We start from the raw sequence: 25,291 nt of genomic DNA, 5'->3' as shown, positions 1-25,291 counted from the left end.
ACACGATCACCCGGGACAAATTCCCGGAGGGTGGAGTTACGGTTATAATAACGCGACTGCGCTGCTTGGGCTCTTTCCAAATTTTCTTTTAGAATAGGTCTAATTTTCTCCAATCTATCGCGTAATTGCACGATGTATTCGAGAATATTTGAAGTAGGAAGGACCTCCTCTTCCCAACCTTCTTTTAGCATATCCAATAGACCTCTGGGTTGTCTTCCATATAATAATTCAAAAGGAGAAAAACCCGTAGAGGACTGTGGGACTTCCCGGTATGCAAACAAAACGAGAGGGAGTAACTGATCCCAGTTTCTCCCATCCTCGTTAACCACCTTGCGTAGCATCTGTTTTAACGTCTGATTAAAACGTTCCACCAATCCATCAGTTTGCGGGTGATAGACTGACGTTTTCAGATGTTTGATCTGGAGTAATTTAGCCACCTCCCTGAACGTCTCCGAAGTGAAGGGAGTTTCTTGATCCGTGAGAATCTCTTTGGGGATCCCAACCGAGCGAATATCCCTACTAGTTCCCGTGCAATATTTTTTGTATTAGCTGAGCGCAACGGAACAGCTTCGGGGAATCGAGTGGCATAATCTACTAGGACTAATATATATTTAAAGCCCTTTATCGAGGGTTCTAAAGGTCCCACGAGATCAACTCCGACTCTTTCAAACGGGATATCAATAAGGGGTAGAGGAACGAGAGGAGCTTTAGTCCGTCTGGGAATCTGGCGAAGTTGACACTCCGGACAAGAAGCGCAAAATCGTCTGACCTCCTCATTTATTCCTGGCCAATAAAATCGGAGCTTTATTCTCTCCAATGTTTTTTCGGAGCCTAAATGGGCTCCTAGAAGGTGAGCATGCGCTAACTCACACACTTGTCGCCGAAAAGTGCGTGGGACTAGCAGCAATGTTCGCACTTCGCCCCCGTGTTCTGCCACTCTATATAACAATTCATTTTTTAATACAAAGAACGGCATCGGTGGTATGGGATCTAGGGTATTATCACCCTCGGCAGATACAATTGCATTTCTTGCAAACTTTAGGGAATCATCATTCCATTGTTCTTGTTTGAACGAGGGAGAGGTTAATATAATTTGGGAAGGTAAATCTTGTATTGGGTCTCTATTGACCTCAATGGGCGGAGTATCTGTCACCACGTTCCCCTCGTTAGCTGTACTAACTCCCGCAGAGGATGATGGGATATCAAATTCTTCACATTGGGTACCCGTGTGGGTCCGTGCTACTGAGGGACACGGCGTGGAGGCAGTCAGAGCATCATTCTCCATGACTAAGCCTAAATTCCTTTCTGGTACAGTTACGTTATTACCGCTGTTAATTTTATTCCAATCTCTACCCAGTATGACTGGAAAAGGGGGATCTGGTAATACAGCCATGGCCATTCCCACTACATTGTGATTTACCGAGACTACACATCGGGCTGTTTTGTAAAACCGGATGTCCCCATGAATACATTTCAGACTAGTTTTGATTTTAGTCCATTGTTGCGGTAAAACGAAACGGGCAGCAACAATAGAGATGTTACTCCCGGAATCAAACATTGCCCTTACTTTCCTACCATTTATAAGAACTGCACCTGTATATGGGAGAGATAACGGGTTAGTCACCATGGCACAATACCTTTCTCCCTTCACCAAAGAACAATCCATGGGCTCCGTGGTGCAATTGGGGGACAAATGACCAAGTTCCCCACACTTGAAACAGCGCGGGGGGTTGTATGGTTTGTCTCTTTTGCGAACGGTAGGCACGGGAGATTGTCGGGTGGGCTCAGGAGCTGCCCCACGTACCTGTTGGGTGCGACGAGAAAACCGTTCTGATCGCCCTGATTTGCAAGCCGCCCAGTGACGCTCCGCAATCTTGATCAGTGTATCCATATCTTCAAAGTTATGCTTACGGACCTGCTGGGCGATCTGTTCAGGGAGGGCATGGACAAACGTTTCACAGGCCAGTAGCTCAGCCATTTTGTGTGAGCTGTTGATATCTGGCCTTAACCAGCGACACACTTTACCCCAAGCCTCAAAAGCCTGGGTTCTCAGAGGCCTCTCGGGGTCAAATTGCCACTCCCTCCATTCACTCGCCTGCTGCTCCGCTGAAATGCCGTAGCGTTTAAACACCTCAAGTTTTAGAGCATCATAATCGGCAGCCTGCTCCTCAGTTAAATCATAATAGGCTCTCTGCGCCGCCCCCTTCAGGTAGGGAGCCAGTAGGTACGCCCATTCCGACCTCTGCCATGCGTTCCGCTTAGCGGTATGCTCAAAAATCAAAAAATATGTTTCTATATCGTCCTCCTCAGTTAGGGTCGTTAATTGAGTGGGTAATGACCGAGCGGCCTCCGTTCGAACTGATGCGGCGGCACGGGCTTCAGATTCCGCTAGCTGGGTCCTGGTCTCCCCCATCTGTACTTTTAAAGTACGGAGTTCGCCCATAATGGTGGTTAGCACGGTATTTAGGTCCTGTTCTTCTGTCATTTTCTTGAAGAAAAAAGAACAATCCTAGTCGACTACGCCAATTGTAAAGTTTTTTCAAAAATAAGTCCAAAAGACACAAAAAAAGGTTTGGGGACCGTCCCCGTATATTGCCCTAAGACAATATCAAAAGGAAGAAGTGATCACAAGTCTTTTTAAATTCAGAACAAATGACCCTTTTACTATTGAAACATGGTTGTTTAAATACAGAAAGGATTATGGGAAAAGGAAATGGTTGGCATCAAAACAGGAACCGGAAATAACATCATGAGGAGGAGTCGGAAGTGATGTGATATTGCAGAGTCGGAAGTGAGGTTAGTGGAGATGGCCAGAAGTGATGTAATCGGCGGCCATCTTGAACCCGGAATCGGGGCAATTATTTTTCCTCTGGTGTTCTGTAAAGAGAAGAGATTTAGGTAAGCACCATGTGACACCCATATCTCGCGATATTTCACTCACCTTTAGGCTCTTTGACTGCCTCCTAATCGCACGTGTGTGACAATATATATATATATATATATAGACATACATATATACATACATACATTCAGATATATATATATATATTCATATCTACATCCCTGCGCTGCGCAGCAGCGAAGTACTGCTTTTAAATTTTTATTAAGAAATAAAGAAAACCTTTTTAAATTGAGGGAAAATATACCAATAACAATTTGTTAAGGATCTGTTTTTTGTGAAGCTGCCTTTACACATCCTGTCCGCTGTTTTATAAACGAACACCATATAAGGCCGTCCTTTCTCCTTGCTTAGCGGTTCTGTATTCTTTTATTGTTCGTTTATTACGATTGTTATAGTTATTGTGTAGCTATTTGAGACTTACTTTTCTGTTCAGGTACCCATTTCCTGTATGTAGTCCGCGGATTCTCCGCTATTTTTTGTTCGTTTATTACGATTATAGTTATTTATTGATTCCCTTCTTTAGCTGACTGCCTGCTCATATAAGGTGCTCTGCTGTTTTTTTGTGAAGCAGCCTTTACACAGCTTCTCCGCTGTTTTATAAACGAACGCCATATAAGGCCATCCTTTTTCCTTGCTTTGCCAAGGAAGCAGCCTTTTTATTTAATCCACGGGTTCTCCGCTGTTTTATTGTTCGTTTATTACGATTGTTATAGTTCTCTTTGTATACCACGTTGTCAGTTCAGCACTCCGGTTGTAATATGACCAAGCTGTGCAAGCTCACTGTTGAGAATGCAACGTATAGTTGTACTGGAGAAAAGCAATCTTGCCTCAAATCAATGGCAACCTTTTGTAGGTCTATGAACTTAATTTAAACTTTAGGTTTACACGGTGCTTTGTTTCCGAAGTACCTGCACTCATGAATATGTCTGTATGCGTCAGTCGCTTCATATGTTCATGTGAGCCGCTCTCTTGTGTGATGTTGCGATGTCCACGGCTTTATTTAATGTTAGCTAAGACCCGGCACTTAAAAGTTTCTCGTACTGCGTTCACAGTCAGTTCATGTGATTACGTGGGTGGCGTGATGACGCGATACGCAACTCCGCCTCCCACGGCCATGGAGGTGCACTCTATTACAGTATATGGACAAAAAAGAGGTTCCAGTTATGACTATTACGCATAGAATTTCGAAATGAAACCTGCCTAACTTTTGTAAGTAAGCTGTAAGGAATAAGCCTGCCAAATTTCAGCCTTCCACCTACACGGGAAGTTGGAGAATTAGTGATGAGTGAGTCAGTCAGTGAGTCAGTGAGGGCTTTGCCTTTTATTAGTACAGATAGTGGGCACCAGAGGGCACTCCAGCCGCCCCGACACAACTTTGCCACACAACACATGTGTATTCTCATGGGAAGCACTCTTTTTTGCTTGCACCCCTCAACACAGCACAGTTCCCAAGCACCAAAGTACAATAAAACACAGTCCTTTCTGTCTTCCTCATTCTGCCTCCACTCTCCCTTGGGGAGGATCATCCTCTTCCTCCCAACTCTGGCTCCCCGAATGGAGTGAGGCGGCTCCTTTTATGTAACTCCTGGGAGTGCTCCAGGTGGCTCCTCAGCATTACCTGGAATCACTCCCAGGTGTGGTGGAAGTCTGAAGTAGGGCTCTGCAGCTCCCCCTGGCAGGCCCCATGCAACCCAACAGGGCTGTCCCAAACTCCAACTCTCCTGAAGCCTTGCGGAAATCTGTTGAGCCACAGCAACCCAGAGGGAGGCATCATCCTGTACAGATCTGCTCCCCTGGTTCTTCCAGTATGTTGGCCTCCCAGCCAGGCAAGGGCAGCAGCCACCATCACTATGTAGCGGAACTACTGGGGATTGAAACTACAACTCCCAGCTGTCCCTGCAGTGGCTGATATTGGTCATCTTCTGAGGGTGCAGGAGCTGTTGGGTACAAGGAGGCCAGCATGACATTTAAAAGAGGGCCAGTGATACCAAAAGAAGGGAAGTATTTTGTGTTTCGTGTCTGAAATTTCCTGTCTGTCTACCTTCCGTTCTGATACCTGTGGATTCTTGTTTTGTCCTGGATCGTCTCCTGATTTTGATGTATGGGACTGTCTGGTGTCTTCCTGCACAAGGACTGTCCGAGGATTTGTCTTCATCCTGTGAAGAAAGGAGTGCTCCTGATCCCATTCACACGTCATCATCTCATCAGGAAGTACCGATAGGGCTGATCTTTCATTCACGTACAGCGTGCTGATCTCTGGACTATCTACCACCATCATGGCATTTCATCAGTTGCCGTTTTCCATGGACTTTATAGTGACTGTTTATTGTTGTAGTTTGTGTTTATTGTACAATCTCCGTAAGGGGAACTGGGGTGGGATTATTTAGCGTGTAATTATATTTAGTTTATTAGTGTTTAATACATTCTTTAATTATTTTATCACCTGTTGCTGTTTGTCTCTGCTTGTGAGTGCGTGCGGGTCGGGTCAAGGCTGGGTGCGTCCCTGGAATCTCCACCAAAAAAATTAACAAATCACCATCTTATATATTGAACACTTTTGTTGATACTATAAATTTTTCTTGAGGTTCAAAATTGATTTTCTGGTAGTTTTGAATCACATTTATTATTAGTTCTTTTCTGTTATTGGTTGGGTACTATGTTCATTTTTATTAATGTTATGTTTTGTAAATATCAGCTTGCAGTTTTGTTTTTGTGGTTGCCATCATTTTCTGATACTATTGCCTTAATGAAACAATAAGCTGGTGAGGTGTAGTTCCCAGGAGTTATCACACATGAAATGCTTTACAAGCTGTGGATTGTGGATTCAATACAGAGAGTTTTCTGGCTGTATTTAAAATAGTCTCCTCGGTTTTAGATTACTGACCAAGCTCTTTGGAATGGTTTTTTTTGTTTAGTATTTTGTTTTTAACAATCAATCTTTCTATTCCCTGGTTTTAACCCTTGCTGTTTTTTTTTTTGGCTTGCTCTCATTTGCTTTTCTGCCTAACCACACTAATTCCATCTATGATTGAAAAATCATCACAAAAATCATATAAAGTACTGAGCTTGTGTTGAATAAATACAGTTTATCAATGGCTCACCCTTGGCAAAAGCTGAAAAATGAACAGAAGCTAAAAGTTTTTCTACAGTACTTACTGTTTCTCTTCCCTTTCACCCACTTTGTAATGCACTGTTATAATAATAATAATAAAAATAATAATGTTTTATTTATGTAGCGCCTTTCATACACTCAAGGACACTTTACAATTCAATACACACATTAACAAGACAGTAGAAATTACATACACGAAAAAAAGAATAATTCTCAGTGAAAAGATGTGTTTTTAACAGAAGGTAATAATAGATTTTTCCTTATGAAGGCTGAGAGGGAGAGAATTCCAAATTTTAGGGGCTATCATTCTGAAAGCTCTGCCACCCATAGTTACCAACCTGTATTTAGGTAGAGTGAGTAACTTAGCGTCCGATGATCGTAATCTTTTGCCACTCAGTACACCAGACTTTGTAAAACTCCCTACTGGCAGTACACTCCTTCTGAAAAAGTGATCTTCCTTTCTTTCATCTCTTTATCTTAAATTAATATTTTTGAAAATATTCCCCTTTCATCTGAAAACCTAAAGCACGAGCACAAACAAATTACATTTGTGAATTGTCTAAGTTTCATATACAACACAAACATTTTTCTATGGTCATATCACATTACTGACTGTGCCATTGCTGCTTTTTAAATGCCCCTGCAACATTCCTCCATGTTTTGTGACTGTCTTTCTGTCGTTTCTTTTTTGCCACTGATCTGTAATCATCTAGGTTTAGGTTTCAGAAGTACAAAACATAAAGCATGAAAATAAAAGACACAATAACCGACAACTAATGCAATTATAAGAGCAGACACTAAAGATTAGTACGAAGATGAACAATTACTTTAAACAATACACAAAATAATAATTCAGAATTTAGCAGCATCACTACAAGTAACAGAATTCAAAATGCACATAACTCTAAGAATAAAAGAGTTCCTAAATCTGTTGCTCTTTAACCCCAGAAACCTAAATTTGCTGCAGAAATTTTGAAAAAATAGGATGGCTACTGTCTGACAGAACTGAGCCAGCCTTCTTCATAATCTGCTTGTAATACAGCTCGGTGACAGAGCTCTGCTGTAAAGCAATAATTTTACTGCTGACTTTTACATTATTATTTAGGTGGTTTAAATTATTAATGTTGAGGTTACCAAACCAATATATAAAAGCAAATCTGACAATAAATTTAATAAAAGGCTTCTTGATTCTATCCTTATACTTCATTTCACGTTTCACTTCCTTCTATAGTTCTTTCTGTTCAGTTAGTGTTCCATATTAAAATGCCCCATTTCCTCTGGTTTTCTGTTCTTTTAAATCTCTGGTAATCCTTATCTCACTGTTAGGGTATACTGTACTTTAATTGTTTTGAAGGGGATTATGGCATCTTTACAGAATTTTATATAACTGCGCATAGTGTCCATCAGTTCATCAATTACAGCACAGGATTCTTGAAAGACGGGCCAGTCAGTGTTTCAAAACAGACATGCAAGTACTCAACAGACTCCTCGTCCCAGACTTTTATGTGTTTAATTTCCAACCTTCTATTCTAAAAACTGGTTTATGAATTGAAAAAAACTTAACATAGCTGGGTTCAGATGAACCCAGGAGGGGTTTTGCTTTCAATTCATAAGTGTCTTTAATGTTCCACTGGTTTGCACTGACCAAGCAATCTGTTGTGATGAGTTGCACAAATTGGTGCACTAAATCCAAATCCTTCAAGTGGTCATCCAAATCATTTTAATTCAGCCAGGTTTCCACAAATGACAGAATGCTGAAGTCAAGTCAAACACAAAATTCTCAAAGCTGAAGCCTCTTTATGTGGGAGTGAGGTGCCTGGAGTTGTATAGGATAAATAATATATCATTATTTGGAATACATACATTTCATGTGTGTACAACATTCTGGGTAAATGTAGGATGACAGGAAATGTGAAGCAAGAAATGTTGAACACATAATTAAAACAGAAACTTTGTTTTGCTCAACTGAGTGAAGCAAAATGTGATATGTGTCAGAAGACCGTATGTTATTGCGGCAACACCACAAACCTGGTAAAACATTTCTACTGTCAGCTGATGTAGGGCTGTTTTAATTGAATAGAAAATATTCAATTTCTGTTTTTAGTTGGAAGTATATTACATTTTCAGCTTAATGAATGGACATACTTAGAACACATTTTATATTTATTATGTCCACTTTGTAAAAAAAAAAATTAAAAAAAATTTTTTTTTACTTGATATTAGCTTTACTTCCCATTCCCTTGCGTTAGACGCAAGCGTCACACGGTCTGTAAAAATAATGTTAAAAGAGGTAGTCCGAGCGTTAACCAGGCAATGGTACAGGCGTGTCTTCACTTCTCACCTGTAGGCATGTCTAGTAATAATGGGGTCTTGTAAAAAACGTTTTCCAGCAGCCCAAGTGTTGTACGCCCTTGACAGTAACACTAGCAGTGATGTTGGGGAGCCTCTCATCAGCACTGATGATGAAGTGAATGTGTCTTCAGACAGTGAAATGGAAACAGGCAGTGAAACTGAAAGTTATTGTCATGAATCTGAAAGGGAAGTTCACTCGGTGTTTGCATCATTATTATACTTTTTACACTTCTGGCTGTGTACTTTTAGTGTTTTGCACATTTTCTGAGCTAAAAGTGTAATGCTTTTTACATGTTTTTTTTGGGAAAAAATGTAACACTAACGCTTGTTGTTATTCCACAGATTGTTTGCAAGAATGTACTGTAACATGTTTAATAATTTCTGTTAGTAAACAAATAAAGAAGTCTGATCTTTGGCACTATATGTAATAGTCTACTAATGCAAAGTATTTAAAATGTGACTATTTGATGTCCACGTATACTGTAAGTTCTTACAGAAGATTAACCATTCTTACAAGATTACACTCTGAGTTGGTATTGGTATCGTCAATACTGGCCTCAGTATCACCCGGCGGCATTGTATCAAAAAGAAAATCAGCAGTATCACCCATCACTACAGCTCAGTCAAATGATGACCCCTGCAGGCAGGAAGTGCCATTTTGCCGACCAATCTATCAAGCACTGTGTCCCCCTCTAATCAACTGCTGGTAACACAAGCACATTCTTCCATCACATCTTATCCGCCCCTGTAAGGCGTCTATCAAAATACCGCCTGCAGCGCGGGAGCACACATACGCTCAAACACACAAAACGTGAGCACTTTAACTCCATATCACAACTCCATTATTACCTCTTCTTCTAATACTGTACTACTATTAGAATGAACCTCTGAGATCCCTTTTACTTTCCAAGGTAAACTAAATGCTTCACACCTCTTTTCTTTTTTTTCAGCAGTGGGAGGCAACGGGCCACTGACAAGGAATCGGGCTGCATATGGAGCCATGTAGGCCTCTGCGGGACCATGTAGTCAGGACTGCCAGTGACGTGCAACACTGCACTGCTGAAATAACTGTGAAATGTTTGCAAAAGTGCTGTCTTCCTTCTTTTGTGCTACACACGAGAGGTAACTGCCATTCTTTCTTTTCTATCACTTCCCCAAGAAACATGCAGGTTCTCAAAAAGTTATTTTTTTTCCACTGGTGGTAATGCCCGGGTAGGTACATGACCACAGTCTGATGAGACAAAGATTAAACTCTTTGAGCAGAACTCAAAGCACTGTCTGGTGAAGACCTGGAAGTTCTCATCACCAGCTTAATACCATCCCTGATGATGCATGGTGGCAGCATCAAGCTATGGAGGTGTTTCTTAGTGGCAGTGGCAGTGACAGGGAGACTGGTCAGAATTGATGAAAGGATGAATGCAGAGAGGTCCTTGAAGAAAACCTGCTCCAGAGTGCATGTTACCTTTCAGCATGACAGTGACCCAAAGCATACAGCCAAGACAATGCTGGAGTGGTTTCAGGACAAGTTTCTGACAGTACTTGAGTGGCCCAGGCAAAGCCCATTCTTAAGTCCCAAAAATCATCTGTGGAGAGACCTGAAGATGGCAGTTTACAGAAATTCCCCATCCAAACTTAAAGAGTTTGAGAAAATCTGCAAGAAAGAATAAAATAAGCTACCCAAATCCAGGTGTGTAATGCTTGTTGGGACTATTCCAAGAAGACTTAAAGCTGTACCACTTACTACTAAAGGGGCTTCTACAAAGTACTGAATTAGGGGTCTGAGTGTTTATATGAATGAGAGATTTCAGTTTTTTAATTTTTAACAAATTTGCAAACCTTTCTGAAAAAATGTTTTCACTTTGTCACTATGGGTTACTAAGAATAGACTGATGGGTTAGGATGTTCCTCAAAGAATGCATCTTTCGAGGAGAATTACTATAAAAAGTGAGACAGTACAGACTAACCAAGTTGAATGTTAGTGTGAATGAATACCTTATCAAGAAAAATCTAGTTGCTTTACAATGGTTTAATATAACAAACACAAATCAGATTACATCATGTAAAAGACAAGCTTTATCTGACTCCAGCTGATAGTTTAAAAAAAGACCAATAGGCATCCATTATTTCAAAATGGCCTCTGAAAGTGATGTGTAACTCTAAATTATGGAATAATTTCAAGCCAATGCTTTATGAGCAATAGAGCAACATTCTCAGTCTCACTTAATCCACTTCAGTGTCTGAGGGGGCAGCAATGTAATATAATGTGTGCGGCATTGAGAGCAGCAAGCTATGGAAAGGTGTGTGACAACCCGGATCAGCGTTTCTGTTTGTTGATGCATTTCTGTGTTGTGTTGTGTTCTGGTTTCTCTCCTTTTCCCCCTCTATCTCCTTTCCTTCTCTCGCTCCTCTCGTTTAAATAAGAAAAACTGGATGGACTTGATGGGTGGACAGGAAAATTACCTTGAGAGGTCACGGTCCTGCAGCATTCTCCTTTCCCCCTTTGTTTCCAGGGGAATAACATTTACACAGATACACCACATAGACTACATAAAAGAGACAATGCTACAAAAGACGTGACTCAACACAATACATTTATAGCACCGCTGCAATATGACATTGTTCTGTTTCAGTACACAAAGCACGATAATACATTTAAGATACTGCCACACACGTGAGCTTAGGAGAAAGCTGAATGGACCTAATGAAGGTAATTCCAAGCCAGGCCAGGGGGTGGCGGGGTGCAGTAAACCTTCCTCTATTATTTCTGCAGACCAAATATGGGAATTTCTGCCTGATTCAGCCTTGATGACATCACTTCCGGTTCCGGCACCAAGAAACACATCTCTTGTGGTTCCAACCTAAATGATGCCACTTCCTGCAAAGACCTTTAAAGCCTGCATCTTTCCTTAACTAAGTGAGTTCAGTTTCAGACTCCAACCAATGCACATCAGTGCTATTTTCAAGCCCTTTTGCAGCCAGGGAAATTATATGGGTGGCTGCCCCAAACCTTTTTAAGTGTGTCAAGTCTGTCAATTTCATACTGGCATAATTGGCAGGATGATGACCTCCTTGAACCAGAAGTCGAACCTGAAAAAGTCTCGACACTCGAAATGTAATGGCCTGGAGGTTTAATCCAGGGAGGGATACTAAGGAGCAGACATTTAAATTGTGGTTAAAAGGTCAGAAATTGGCTGAAGCTACATAAAAATAGTACCTGACAATAGTGGAACAAATAACCTGTGCCTTATTGTTCCAAGCCCTGCCCACTAACATCGCCAGCCAGCCTGGAGACGTACCTGGGCGAATATGCAGTCCTTAATTGAGCTAATAAACCAATTGAGAACAGAAACCTGCTTGGGAGTTCCAAAAGGAACTCATGTGAAACCAGAAGAGATTGCATCCCTAACACTGAGTCCCGTTCCTACAATTCAGAGCTAACTCTGGTGGAACTGGATAAACAGCAAAGGGCTTCACAAAGCGACAAAGGGTTCTGCGGAGAGATACGGAGGATGGGGCAATGTGCTCTGGCTAATCCTCTGGCCTTCTCTTATACAGGAGTGGCGATAGTGAACGGTCAAAAAGTCACAGCTTTATTTGACTCTGGCAGTAAAATGTCCATTGTTACTTGCCATCTGGTATTACAGCGACAAAACTTAGACCCGTCTAACCTGTATTCATGGGGATGTCTGTTATTATAAGTCCGCCACCTGTTACGTCAGCCACTACAGCATCTTAAAGAAAATGATGATGGTGGTGGTGGTACTTAAAGATCCTCTGTTCCCTGTGATACTAGGTAGAGACTGGTCAGACAATAACTACTCCTAAATAAACAATAGGTATAGTCATGGACGCGGAAACCGCATCCTCAGCTACCTCCACACCGTGTACACTGCCAGAGGAGAGGTGGGGGTGGGTGGGGTGCAGTAAACCTTCCTCTGTTATTTCTGAAGACCAAATACGGGAAATTCTGCCTGATTCAACCTCAAGAAAGATGTCACTTCTGGTTCCAACCTAAATGATGACACTTCCTGTGAAGACCTTTAAAGCCGCCATCTTTGCTTAACTAAGTGAGTTCAGTTTCAGATTCTAACCAATGCATATCAGTGCTATTTTCAAGCCCTCTTGCAGCCAGGAAAATTATACGGGTAGCTGCCCCAAACCTTTTTAAGTGTGTCGAGTCTGTTAATTTCACAATGCATAAAATATGATGTTACATTACAGAATCACAAGTGAATGAGAATTGTGCAGCTCATTGTCAGGTAGTGATTGTGGAAGCATAATTTAGGGTAACATAGCTTTCTTCTTAAAAAAATAGCATAAAAGGTTAATAAATGTCAGAAACCTTTGCAGGCATATCAGGAAACCAAATAAAGCTCAAGTGAACAACAAAATGTACTGAAAGATTACTAAGATGACAAAGAAATCAGCAGATGTCCTACAAAACAACCAGAATGGAAAGTTGTTATATACACAGAAATTTCAAGGGTGGTGGCTCAACTCAAAGGTATAAGAACCAACAGAATATAATATACTTTTACTTTATATAAGTCATTTGGGTGTAAACCAACAAGAGTAAAATGTATGCATTGATTGACACTGTATGTAAATTCAACAGTTTATAAAAATGAACCTCTATTCTTTGTTTCTCTGATCATTCTGACAATGCTGTAACAGACTGTTTTTGGAGAACGCTCCTTCTAAGACATTTTGCAGACGAGTAATTAAAAGATATAATGAACAGCTTTTCTCCTCATGTTCGGGGATGTTTCTTTCTTTAATAAGATGCTAAATTCTATCAGTTTTTGGCACCCAGCATTAAGGCATTCTGTACCCTGGAGGGAACTCCCATTAGAATATCGAAAGATGCAAAGCTGATCGTGTGAAATTGGAACTGACTTGTTCCTCTCTGCATGGGATTCCCCTCCGCAGGACGCAATCGTTGGACCTGAAACGGTAGGAGGAGGCATGCTGTATGTCATCTGGACCAACGGACTTTCCATTCTTCATCCTCTTCATAGCTCTCCTTACTTCCTCCTTCCTAATCTGTTGCACTTCCTGATTCACTATCTCCACGTCATCCATCCTTCTCTCTCTCATCATTCTCTTCATTCATCAGCCTCTCAAAGTACTCTTTCCATCTGCTCAACACACTCTCCTCGCTTGTGAGTATGTTTCCATCTTTATCCTTTATCACCCTTACCTGCTGCACATCTTTCCCAGCTCGGTCCCTCTATCTATCCAATCAGTACAGGTCCTTTTCTACCTCCTTAGTGTCCAACCTCTCATACAACTCATCATACGCCTTTTCTTTAGCCTTCGCCACCTCTCTCTTCACCTTATGCCTTATCTCCTTGTACTCTTTGTCTATTTTCTGCATCTCCCTGACTATCCTACTTCTTCACCATCCTCTACCTTTGTATACTCTCCTGTACATCCTCATTCCACCACCAGGTTTTCTTTTCCACCTCCATCTGTCCAGATATCACACCAAGCACCCTTCTTGCTGTCACCCTTACTACTTCTGCTGTAGTTGTACATCTGTCTGGTAACTCTTCACTGCCACCCAGTGCCTGTCTTACCTCCTCCCTAAACTCAACATTGCAGTCTTCCTTTTTCAACTTCCACCATTTGATTCTTGGCTCTGCCTTCACTCTCCTCCTCTTCTTGATCTCCAACATCATCCTACAGACCACCATCCTATGTTGTCTAATTACACTTTCCCCTGCCACCACTTTGCAGTCTTCAATCTCCTTCATATTGAATCTTCTGCATAGGATATTATCTACCTGTGTGCACCTTCCTCCACTCTTGTATGTCACCCTATGCTCTTCCCTCTTCTTCAAATACGTATTTACCACACCCATGCCCTTCCTATTCACAAAATCCATTCTCTCTCTTTGACACCATACCTACCCTTCACCCCCTTGTCTGGGTTATTCTTGAACAAAATGGATACAATGAATGAAAACTTGTGTATTGCATTTTCCACCTGCAGAATTTATTATTGGCCATTAAAAACAAATTGACCAAGAGTCAAGCAAAGACTAGATAAAATGAGCGTCTGTTTTACCACTAGTGTTATTTTTGATAAGGGATACCCCCAACAAAACAGGCCTAACACCTCGCGAGACACTATTTTTGTGATCCAGAAGTAAGTCTTGAAAATTAAAAATTACAGAATACAGTATTGCAATACTGACTAATATGGAACACAACTTTAAGACTTTGCACCTGCAGGTAAAAGCTGTTTTTCCTAGCGCATTGTTTATGACAGCACTTGAATTTGAACCTGGAATCTAAGCTGTGCTAAAGATCTGCAGGCAAATTAATCTTACGACTCCCAAGGAGAAACAAGCCATACCAGAGAGGGGATCAAGCTGTGGACCAAGCCATTGACCAATTGACTACTGGACAATGTACTCAAATGCCAGTCCAAGGGATCGCAGGTCCTTGCTGCTAACAACTCAACTGTGCATGTGACCATTGATTCCGAAAGACCATTGTGGGTTCAGATCATAGAGGGCAGCCTGCATGGCATTCAGACCAGAGTTCCAGGATATTGATATCCTTTACTTTAGGGTATTGGACCCCAAGATCTGATTCACACTTTTACTGTGCAAGGTTCTATCTATTTTTCTACAGAACATCTTTCAAGGAAAGATTTGAACCATGGAGTTATGGAAGGTATAGGAGGAAAAGTTAATTATCTACAAGCACAGCAACGGAAAAATGAACTCGCTTTAATAAGCAACATGTATTTATTGAACATAACTATCGTTTTATTAATGGAAGTACTGCACAATTACTATGAATTTGAATCATTTTGGGTTTAACCTCTACAGCAACTGGGAGAATATAATTGAACAAGTTTAGAAAATGGGATTAGCATAACTTGCTCAGCACTTAGAGTAAAGGCAATTTGTAAGAGTAAATATTTTTGGATAGCTATTTTTAATAAGTCTATTGATATTTTGTAAAAAAAAATATATATATATATATACTTTTATTGTTTGTATTTAATTTGGAATGTTAATCAGGATTTAACACAAGATTTTTAGCATTGCAGCATTACCAGTAAAGTCAGTCTAATTTTAAGCTTTCTTCATTATTGATTTTAATAACAGAATGAATAATACAGAGTTAACATAAAGGGTGTAAAGGACAGCCGGGTCCCATGCCCGGCAGGAACTCCCCTGCTGCATCTGTTCCGGGGGAGCAGCCATGGTCACCTCAATACCTCCCCCGGAACGCTTAGTGGCAGCCTCCCTGGCAGCCAATGATTGCAGGGGGAGCTGCATGGAGTCAGCAGCCTGGCTGGTCATATCTTCAGCCCCACCCGGAAGGGCAATTAGGACCAGGTGGCCAAGCACCTGGAACGCTTCTGGGTGGGGTATAAAAAGGGCCAGCCACCATCACTCGAGAGAGCCAGAGTCGGGAGGAGGAGGACTAAGCCTGAGGAGGAGTGGTGGTAAAGAAAGGAAGAGAAGAAGTGTGGTTTGTGTGCTATTGAAGTGCTTGTGGGACTGTGTTGGGCCTGTGGGACACAGGGAAGGCGTGCCCCACGGCTAAAGAGAAATAAAAAAGTGTTTATTGAAGTACGTGCCTCTGTCTGAGTCTGTGCCAGGTCGGGCGCTATATAGCGCCGTTCACAAGGGACAGGTGAAGATATTGTTTAAAGTAGAAGACTTGAAGCAAGCAAAATGCACCATTTGTTTCACTATTGTTTTTCATGAAGAATGAATTTTATTGTGTAATAGTAAATGATACAGAAGGATGGAACACATGTGGATATTAATGTATTAGGAATTTTGCATTAGGATTAGATACTACATTAGGACACAAATTATATGATATTGGGTTTTTAAGTTTCAAACTGTGCTAAATTAGATACATGGTATAGTACAAACCTTTAAAGTTTGTACAACATGGTATAAAGGAAATTAAGTTTGTGGGAAAATGGAAACAGTGTTTTTATGAACTGGGATAATTAGGGCCATATAGACAAATACTTGGTGGCAATACAGGACACATTAATATTATGGCTTCTTGGGCATACGTAATATTGAAGATAGCAAAACAAAGTAATAATTCAGCACAACAGAGATGGAGTGTCTTATACATTGAGTGGTGAGTGTGCAGTTTGTGAAATTGGAAGCCCAGATACAAACCAAGGATCGCAGCTGGTGGCAGAAGACTTTAACATCAATAAGAAACTTGGGTGCAACCCTTGCAATTTTAATGTGACTCTGACATAAGCCAGTGGCTTGCATTAATAAGAGTAGTGCTGACATCATCTGAAGGGAGGATTGACCCCTACTTTCAGCAAGATTGTTGTTTTTATGCAGCAAAGGTGATCATCTAATTTAACACCACATGTGAGCATGGTTGTTTGTATTGGGACTCGATCTCTGGTTATTGTTGTATGCATCATTGGCAACATAAACTAGACACATTTTGAAGTTTTCAGGTTGATGCTTATGCTCTCTATGTTGCCACCAACAATAATAAATGATCTAACCATTGATGAAAAAACTATAGGACTAGGTACACTTCTGTGAACTAAGATAGCTAATTTTTTTGGATAAGAAGGAAATAAAACATTGTCAACAACTATTTGATCATCATACTTGGAAGTTATGAGGTTATAGGACACAAATCCGAGATTTATAGGGGAAAGCATGTATTGCCAGGATACTTGGGGGCGGAGGGGGCAACTTTGATACATGTTATTGTTTGACTTGATTTTCTATGTTCACTGTTACACTGTTATTGATTTTATTAGCTATTGATTTATGTGATTTACCTTAGGCATTAATGATTTCTGCCAATTTCTGTTATTCCCCAAATTCAGCTAGCCGGGAATCTTTTACTTTTTAGCCCCAAAGTGGGGGGAGGGCATATTTAGTATCCACACGTTTTATACAGATTGGGAATAGAGTTACAATAGGAAATTGGTCCTTACAGTTTTAGTGGGACTTTAACACGGCCCAAAGGGGGAAGTGTGGAAAAATAATTTTAGGGTAAGATGACTAAGAAATCAGCAGATGTCCTACAAAACAACCAGAATAGACAGTTGTTATATGCACAGAATTTTCAAGGGTGGTGGCTCAAATCAAATCAATGGTATAAGAAAAACCAGTATACAATATAATAGACTTTTGCTTTATATAAGTTATTTGGGTGTAAACCAACAAACCAACCAGAGTAAAATGTATACATTGATTGACACTGTATGTAAATTCAACAGTTTATAAAATGAACCTGTATCCTTTGTTTCTCTGATCATTCTGACCATGCTTTAACAGACTGCTTTTAAAGAATGCTCGGCATTTTGCCGAGGAGTAATTGAAAAATACAATGAACAGCTCTTCTCCTGCCCGATAACTGATTTGTCCTGTTAGGGGATGTATGTTTCTTTAATAAGATGTTAAATTTTTCCACATGATTCAGTTCACAAATCGAATGAGAATCTTGTGACTCATTTTTGGGTAATGTTTCAGTTGGAACTCAAAAGAATCAGCGAATGATATTTGCTCTGTGCATTCAATGAGCCATAAATTTTTTGCACTAAAGTCAATTAGAAAGCAAATCACTGTTAGAAAATAGAGTAACATAGTTATAAGGTTCAGTTTATGTGACTAATTTGTTGAATGTACAAAAGGACATAAATGTATGCATTTATTATGATGTTTATATATTCTATTTAATTCCAATTGTGAATTTTGTATAAAACACAATAAATGTGTTATTCTTCTTGTATGATAAACAATAGAATGATTAATGACAGCTCGTCAATGATGATTTAGTTTCAGCTAGATGGAATCATGAATCAGACAAACGGTACGCTCACATGTGCATTAAACATCTAAACAAAAGAGGCTGACAGAATCACACATATGCTTTAGTACTGTAGTCGAGCTCTACTGAATCGATTTGTTTGTGCTCAGGAATCGATTCCCGTGATTCACTGAAGACGGCTGCTCAAAAAAGAACCAATCAGTTGCAAATCATCCCATCGCTAAAAACACCAGTACTGTAGAGATTTGTGTATATGTTTTATAGTGTTTCTGTATGTTTATTTTGTGGTTTTTTTTATTAAATAGTAAAGTTGTATCCTCTCTAAAAATAAATTGAACTGATTTAAAAAAAAACATACAGAACATATGAAAATATTGTAAGTTTACTAATTGAAATCAAATCATTACATTTGCTGTGCACATAAGCAATATGGATCTGAGATCAAAAGACTGGAAAAAGAACAACTTAAAGATTTGGTGGTGTGAGCAGGGATTCAGATTTGTTGCAGTTATTTGTGTGATTGATATGCAACCAGTTGTGTGTATGAGAATGATTTATGATGGACGGGCACTGTCCCCTGGGTTGACGTCCCATTTGTGCCCAATTGGCTCCCTAAGTCCTTAGACTGGACAAGTGGGTTATGGATGTTAATTTATTCATGAGTGGTATTGTTCTAAAACTTTACAGAATACACCATTCTGCAGCTCCTCTACAAACTTTTAACATATTTTAAATGGTTGTGTACAGAGTCCAAATAGCTGATTTACCTTCACTGTCCAAATTACTTTAATTATTAATTAAAACTTTAAATATTTTCAATGATGTCCATTGTTCAATGTAATGCCTTCTTAGTGTGAAAACTACTGCAAATTAATTTGTAGTAAGGTGAAACAAGGAGTTAAAAACCAAAATAAAATTTTATAAAACAGGTTTTAAGCTCTGTAATGGTTTCCAGAGTTTACAATCTACATACTATAATAGGTGTCATTATTTCAATGGTGATTTATCAGTGACTGTTACAGATGACCTTGTCTCATTGTGGAGTGTTTAATATAGTATCATGGGTCTCATGCTAGAGCACCCAGAATAATAGGTTTCTTAACAAAGCTTCAAAATGGAACAATGGAATAACTTCAAGAGTTGAAAACACACCTGTTTGCTAAAAGACTGAAAGGAATGCAAATAAGAGCTAATATTAGGAAGCAGATAAAAACAGTATGTCAGTGTTATAGGTATACATGCAAATGAAACACCTGGCAGCTGAATAAAAGAAACAACGAAATGGCTGTTGGCAGGTATACAGGACAGAAGGTCAATGTGGAGCTAACTGAAGAGGGTGATTTATTAGAGTAGATGTTCCACAAGAGGGTGCTAGCAGAACAGCTTCTGGGTTTTCCGCATAATTGAAAAGCTGTCTAAACTGTAACTTTCCACCTGTCTACACCGGGTCTTTGTTAGTTTTCTCAATTGCTTAAATGCAGTTCTCAACGCACTAAGCTCATTCCTGTAACATAGCCTCAAAACTCCACAATCTTAATGCCATTGGCCCCAACGCTGTTTCATTTCTTAAATGTCATTGCAATACGCGGCAATTAGTAAAGTACGTTTTGCAAATCACTAAGTACGTGCATCATTACATTGATACAACTTGCACTGTGTAGACACAATTCTCAATTGACTCTGATAAGCCAGCACAGATTGTCCTTGTATCGTTTCAGAATATACATTTCTCATTCATATCAGCGCACAATGTGTTATAGTATAAATCATTGCATGTTAAATATAATGTACAATGAGAAGTGTATTCATTTGGAAGATTGTTAGAAGGTATATAAGAATAACGAGCACCCACCCCAGCATCACCCCCATCCACCATTCTACATGGACATTGGCACGGCTAGTTGAAACCATTTACTGCTGTAATTACAAACCTTTATAAGGTCTACTTCAGTGTTGCTATAGGAAAACAATGAAGTAAGCAGCAAATGTAAGAGGAAGAGGCAGAGGTGTGAGAGAAGCACAGTGAGGAAGTGGCAGTGGGCACCAAAGGCGGCTAAATATATCAAATGAGATCAGGGCCACCATTGTTGATGATGTAATAAACCATGGCCAAGCATGTCAGGCTGGGAGAAGGGTCCACCTGTAACTAAGCCATACCTCAGTGGCATCCATAAAATGAATGTTCAGAAATGAAAACAGAAATATAAACAAATCATGCACATTGCATGTATATTTTACTGTTTCAGTGCAAATTTGGTAATGGCATACTGTAACAGAATTCATAGATTCATATTTGTGCCATTTCAGGATTGTACCACTTCCCCATTCTGGTGGCAGAGGCCATTATTGACACCAGAACAAGAGACAGCAATTGTTGACATGGTGAGGGCCAACAACACGATTAGATTTCCTGACATCCAGAGAGCCAGTCTATAAGATGACACCACCTTTCAGAACATCACCTCTGTCAGTCTCTCTACTATAGACATAAAGATAGTACTGAAGAGATACTCTGTAACAATGAAACAGACCTCCACGGTTCCTTTACCCAGAAATAATGAGGGGGTGAAGGAGCAAAGGTTCCTGTATATGCAGGTACTGTAATGCTTTTCCCTTCAATATGTTCATGTAATTTGAGACCATACTTTAAACACAGTTTTGTAATTTTTTCTTTGAGTGGTGTGTTACCCTATTGGATGTTCATATGCAATCTGATATGCTAATTTTTGTTTTGCAGAGAGCGATGGAGCTGCAAATCTTGTTAGGGAATGGTTTACTGCCCATGAACGCACGTCAATGAAGTTCTTACCACCACATTCATCATTTCTCAACCCAAACAGAGGAGTTCTTCTCAGTGTGGAGGTTGCATGCACGTGACCATCCGCCCCATAACCAGTTGTCTCTACTGGGGGTAATGAATGCTGCTTGTGAAGACAATACTGTGGAAGCATGCCAAGGGTGGATGTGGCAGTCAAGAAAGTTCTGCCCCATCTGCCTTGAAAGACAAGACATCAGATGTGATGTTGATGAAGTGTTGTGGCCAAACACAGAAGACAAGCAGGATGCTGAGATGGCTTGAAATTATACTTGCATCGTATTTACAGGACATCGCTGTATGTTTAGTAATGTTTTTTTTCCTATGGTAAAAAACAGATTTTATTTAATGTTCTAATTTAGAAGTTATATTTAAATGTATACTAGATGTTTTTTTTCATATATCTGTGTGCATTTTACATTGACCACAAAATAAATAGTGTGGCTAGTTTTGGTTCAGTTACATAACATTTTTGGGGGGTTTGCCTATGCATTGGTCAACTGTGCTTTCTTTGCTTGTGATACAGTGTTGTGATAACTGCTGTTACAGGCTTGGGGAATGCACTTAGAGTTTTGAGACAGATATTAACCTTTTGTAAAATGTATCTTCGCAATCAAGAAAAACTGTAATAGACAGAAAATTCAGTCCCAAACGCAATTAAGTTTTATAGTCTGGGAATCCTTCCCATTGTCCAAAGAGCCAGTAATACATCTTAAATAGGCACATCCTTTAACAGGTGACTTTTAACTTAATCCCTGCTCAAGCTTTAAATGTCCGGACCACTGGGGACATTTGTTTTTGCTGAAAATTACTCTAAATTGTAGCAGCAGTCTATATAAAGACTTGAACACAAGACACACAAAAAATTATTTCCAGGATCCTGTGATCAAATGTAAGTTTTTTGTTGTATGTACGTTATAATAGCTTTGGGGAAAGCTTCTAAACAAGTTTAGCTTTATACACATACATTGTAAATTCTTTCTCAAGATTATGAAATCGTTTAATGGAAGCCAAACAGTTCAAATAATGTATTGTAATTGCCCCATTTTAGCTGTCATCTGTGTTGTTAGAATTCTAGAATAATTCAATTTGAACTGAGAGGAAAGAAAACAACTTCAGTAGTCTATACAGCTATAAAAACATTAGCAGTTTTCTTGCTTACATTTTCTGTGATGGATTGGTTTCCCATTCAGGGTTGGTTCCCGTCACACGTCCTACATTGTTAGAATAAGCTCCAGCTCCACAAAACCTTGCAAACAACACGTAATTACATTGGTTTCATTTCTATATTCTGATGAATTTATCTCTGATTGTTTTATTTTAGTACTAGCAAAATACCCGTGCTTCGCAGCAGAGAAGTAGTGTGTTAAAGAGGTTATGTAAACATATATATACATATACACATATCTACATATACATATATATATACATATACACATCCACACACACATATATATATACACACATATCAACATATATACACATACATACACACACACATACACATATATACACATACATACATAGTGCGTTGTAACACGGGCTGTGATTGTTACATGGGAGGGAGACGACAAATCGCAGCTTCCCGCTTTCTAATCGGGCCTGTGATTGGTGCTTTGACTGATGCCCAGATCCCACAGTATCTCCCCTTAGGAGAGGCGTTAGGCAAGTGTAATTGAATAGCGGTGCTGCAAGTTTAGCTCTACACCTGTTTTTTAAGGCTTATTGACTGAAAGGGGCTTTCATGAAAAAAGTTAGGGCTTTGCTACAGGACACACCCTCCACAAGTTAAGGAAGTAAAAATAAAATAGATATTTCTGTTTTATTTAAACCTTTTAAGTTTGTATGCGGGCGGTATGGTGGCGCAGTGAAAGGTGCCAGTTAGGAGACCCGGGTTCGCTTCACTGCGTGGAGTTTGAATGTTCTCTCCGTGTCTGTCTGGGTTTCCTCCGGGTACTCTGGTTTCCTCCCACAGTCCAAAGACATGCAGGTTAGGTGCATTGGCGATTCTAAATTGTCCGTGGTGTGTGGGTGTTTGCGCCCTGCGGTGGGCTGGCACCTTGCTCAAGGTTTGTTTCCTGCCTTGTGCCCTGTGTTGGCAGGGATTGGCTCCTGTATTTAGGATATAGTGGGTTGGATAATCGATGGATGGACATTTGTATGCATAGCCCCATTTGCCTGTTGTCGTTTTTTTTTCTTTCTTCAGTAATATTTCAGCAAACCCGGAGCTTGTCAGTTCAAATCCTGGTACTGACACCACTGTGTGACCCTGAGGAAGTCACTTCACCTGCCTGTGCTGCAAAAAACAAAAGTAATGTAACAAATTGTACCTCAGATGTTGCAAGTTGCTGGAATAAAGGCATAAGTCAAATAGATAAATATGTATTATACACATAGGAACTATTCATTTATTTTCAGTTAAGTCATCTGCAGCAAACCTTTATAAATGAGGGTTTCTCCTTTTTAGACATATAATATATACACATATATATATATATAATATATATATACACATATATATATATATATATATATTTGCAAACTGTTTCTTCTTCATTGACGTTTTCTCTTGGAGAGCTTTTTTCATTTCATTGAAAATTAAAGCAGCAGCTGCCAAAATATGTAGCTTTTTCAACATTGTGTAAAATAACTTTATAAATTAACATAAAAGGTTTAAATACTGGTTATCCTTTTACACTAAAATATTACTAAAGAGATACAAAAAAAGTAAAATGCATATGTTGTTTTTCTTTAAGGAGATTAAATATTACTGAAGAAAGAAAAAAAAAAAACTAAAATAGCCAAATGGGGCTATGCATACGAACTTAAAAGGTTTAAATAAAACAGAAATATATACCTTTTACTTTTACTTCCTTAACTTGTGGCGGGTGTATCCTGTAGCAAAGCCCTAACTTTTTTCGTGAAAGCCCGTTTCAGTCAATAAGTCTTAAAAAGAGGTGTAAAGATATTGACAATAAGCTACGCAAACCCACCAAAACATGCAATCGTTTAAATCAAGGTGCAAGTCGAAAAACACCATCCCATACTATTAGTTAACGATTAACACATTTCTATATGTATTGTAAGCATACAATACAACTGATAATATGTTGCGCTTATTTATCTGGTGTACCGACATTTTTGCGCATTTAACGGCTGAAATCCAACGTGGTTTGTGCCCTTCAGAATGAAAACAGTTTGCATTTACATTTTTAATAAAAGGCGAGCTTTTAAGCCTGAGAAATCACCCCGTAAATGCACATGTTTAACTGCACATGTGTTAATATGTATGCTTACACAGTATTAAAAGACACTCATTAATTAATGTCATTTACCTTCGTTCCCGCATTTGACTCGTGCTGTAAATCTCTTCCTTGTTTTCAGTTCACGTGATTACGTAGGAGGCGTGATGACGCGATACGTGACTCCGCCGCCTCCATTAGAGTATATGGACAAAAAACAGGTTCCAGTTATGACCATTACGCGTAGAATTTCGAAATGAAACCTGCCTAACTTTTGTAAGTAAGCTGTAAGGAATGAGCCTGCCAAATTTCAGCCTTCTACCTACACGGGAAGTTGGAGAATTAGTGATGAGTGAGTGAGTGAGTGAGTGAGTGAGTGAGTGAGTCAGTCAGTCAGTCAGTCAGTCAGTCAGTCAGTCAGTCAGTCAGTCAGTCAGTCAGTGAGGGCTTTGCCTTTTATTAGTATAGATTGCTTCATTCTAATCTTTATCAGTGCATTTAAAACAAAAGCAAAAGATAAAAAGTAACATGACATAACATTCTTAAACTTGCTTCATTCATGTCAAAGTCACGTGGGGGCCATAGCTTATCCCGGGAGTATTGGTGCAAGGCAGGAATCAGCCCCAATCAAGGCAGAAGTTAATCGTAGGGCCTACTCACACACAAACCCACATGCACAATTACACAGGGCCAAGGTGTAGTTTCCAATCTATCTTGACCTGCAAGTCTTTGGATATACAGTATGAAAGAAAAACAAGTACACAAAGAAAAACCCATCCAAACATGGAAAGAATGTGAAAACACCACATGAACAACAACCGGCCACAGGAGTCACACTCATGGCACTGGATCTATGAAGCAGTATGTACTAAGCGCTGTCTCGCTGGGCCATCCATATCAAAAGTAATAAAGATCTACAATTATTTTTATTTTTTTTTTAAATTGAACAATACTCAGATTTTGGAAACTAAGACCAATGCAGTATGAAGTGAATTAGAACATTCAAAACATAAAAAAACCTGTGACAGTCAAAAGTTTGCTAAGAATGTGTGTATGATCCACATCGGTAA

Source organism: Erpetoichthys calabaricus, chromosome 10 (genome assembly GCF_900747795.2).
Source record: "Erpetoichthys calabaricus chromosome 10, fErpCal1.3, whole genome shotgun sequence".
NCBI lineage: Eukaryota > Metazoa > Chordata > Cladistia > Polypteriformes > Polypteridae > Erpetoichthys > Erpetoichthys calabaricus.
The sequence above is the reverse complement of the archived record's forward strand: the minus strand, read 5'-3'. Positions refer to the sequence as shown.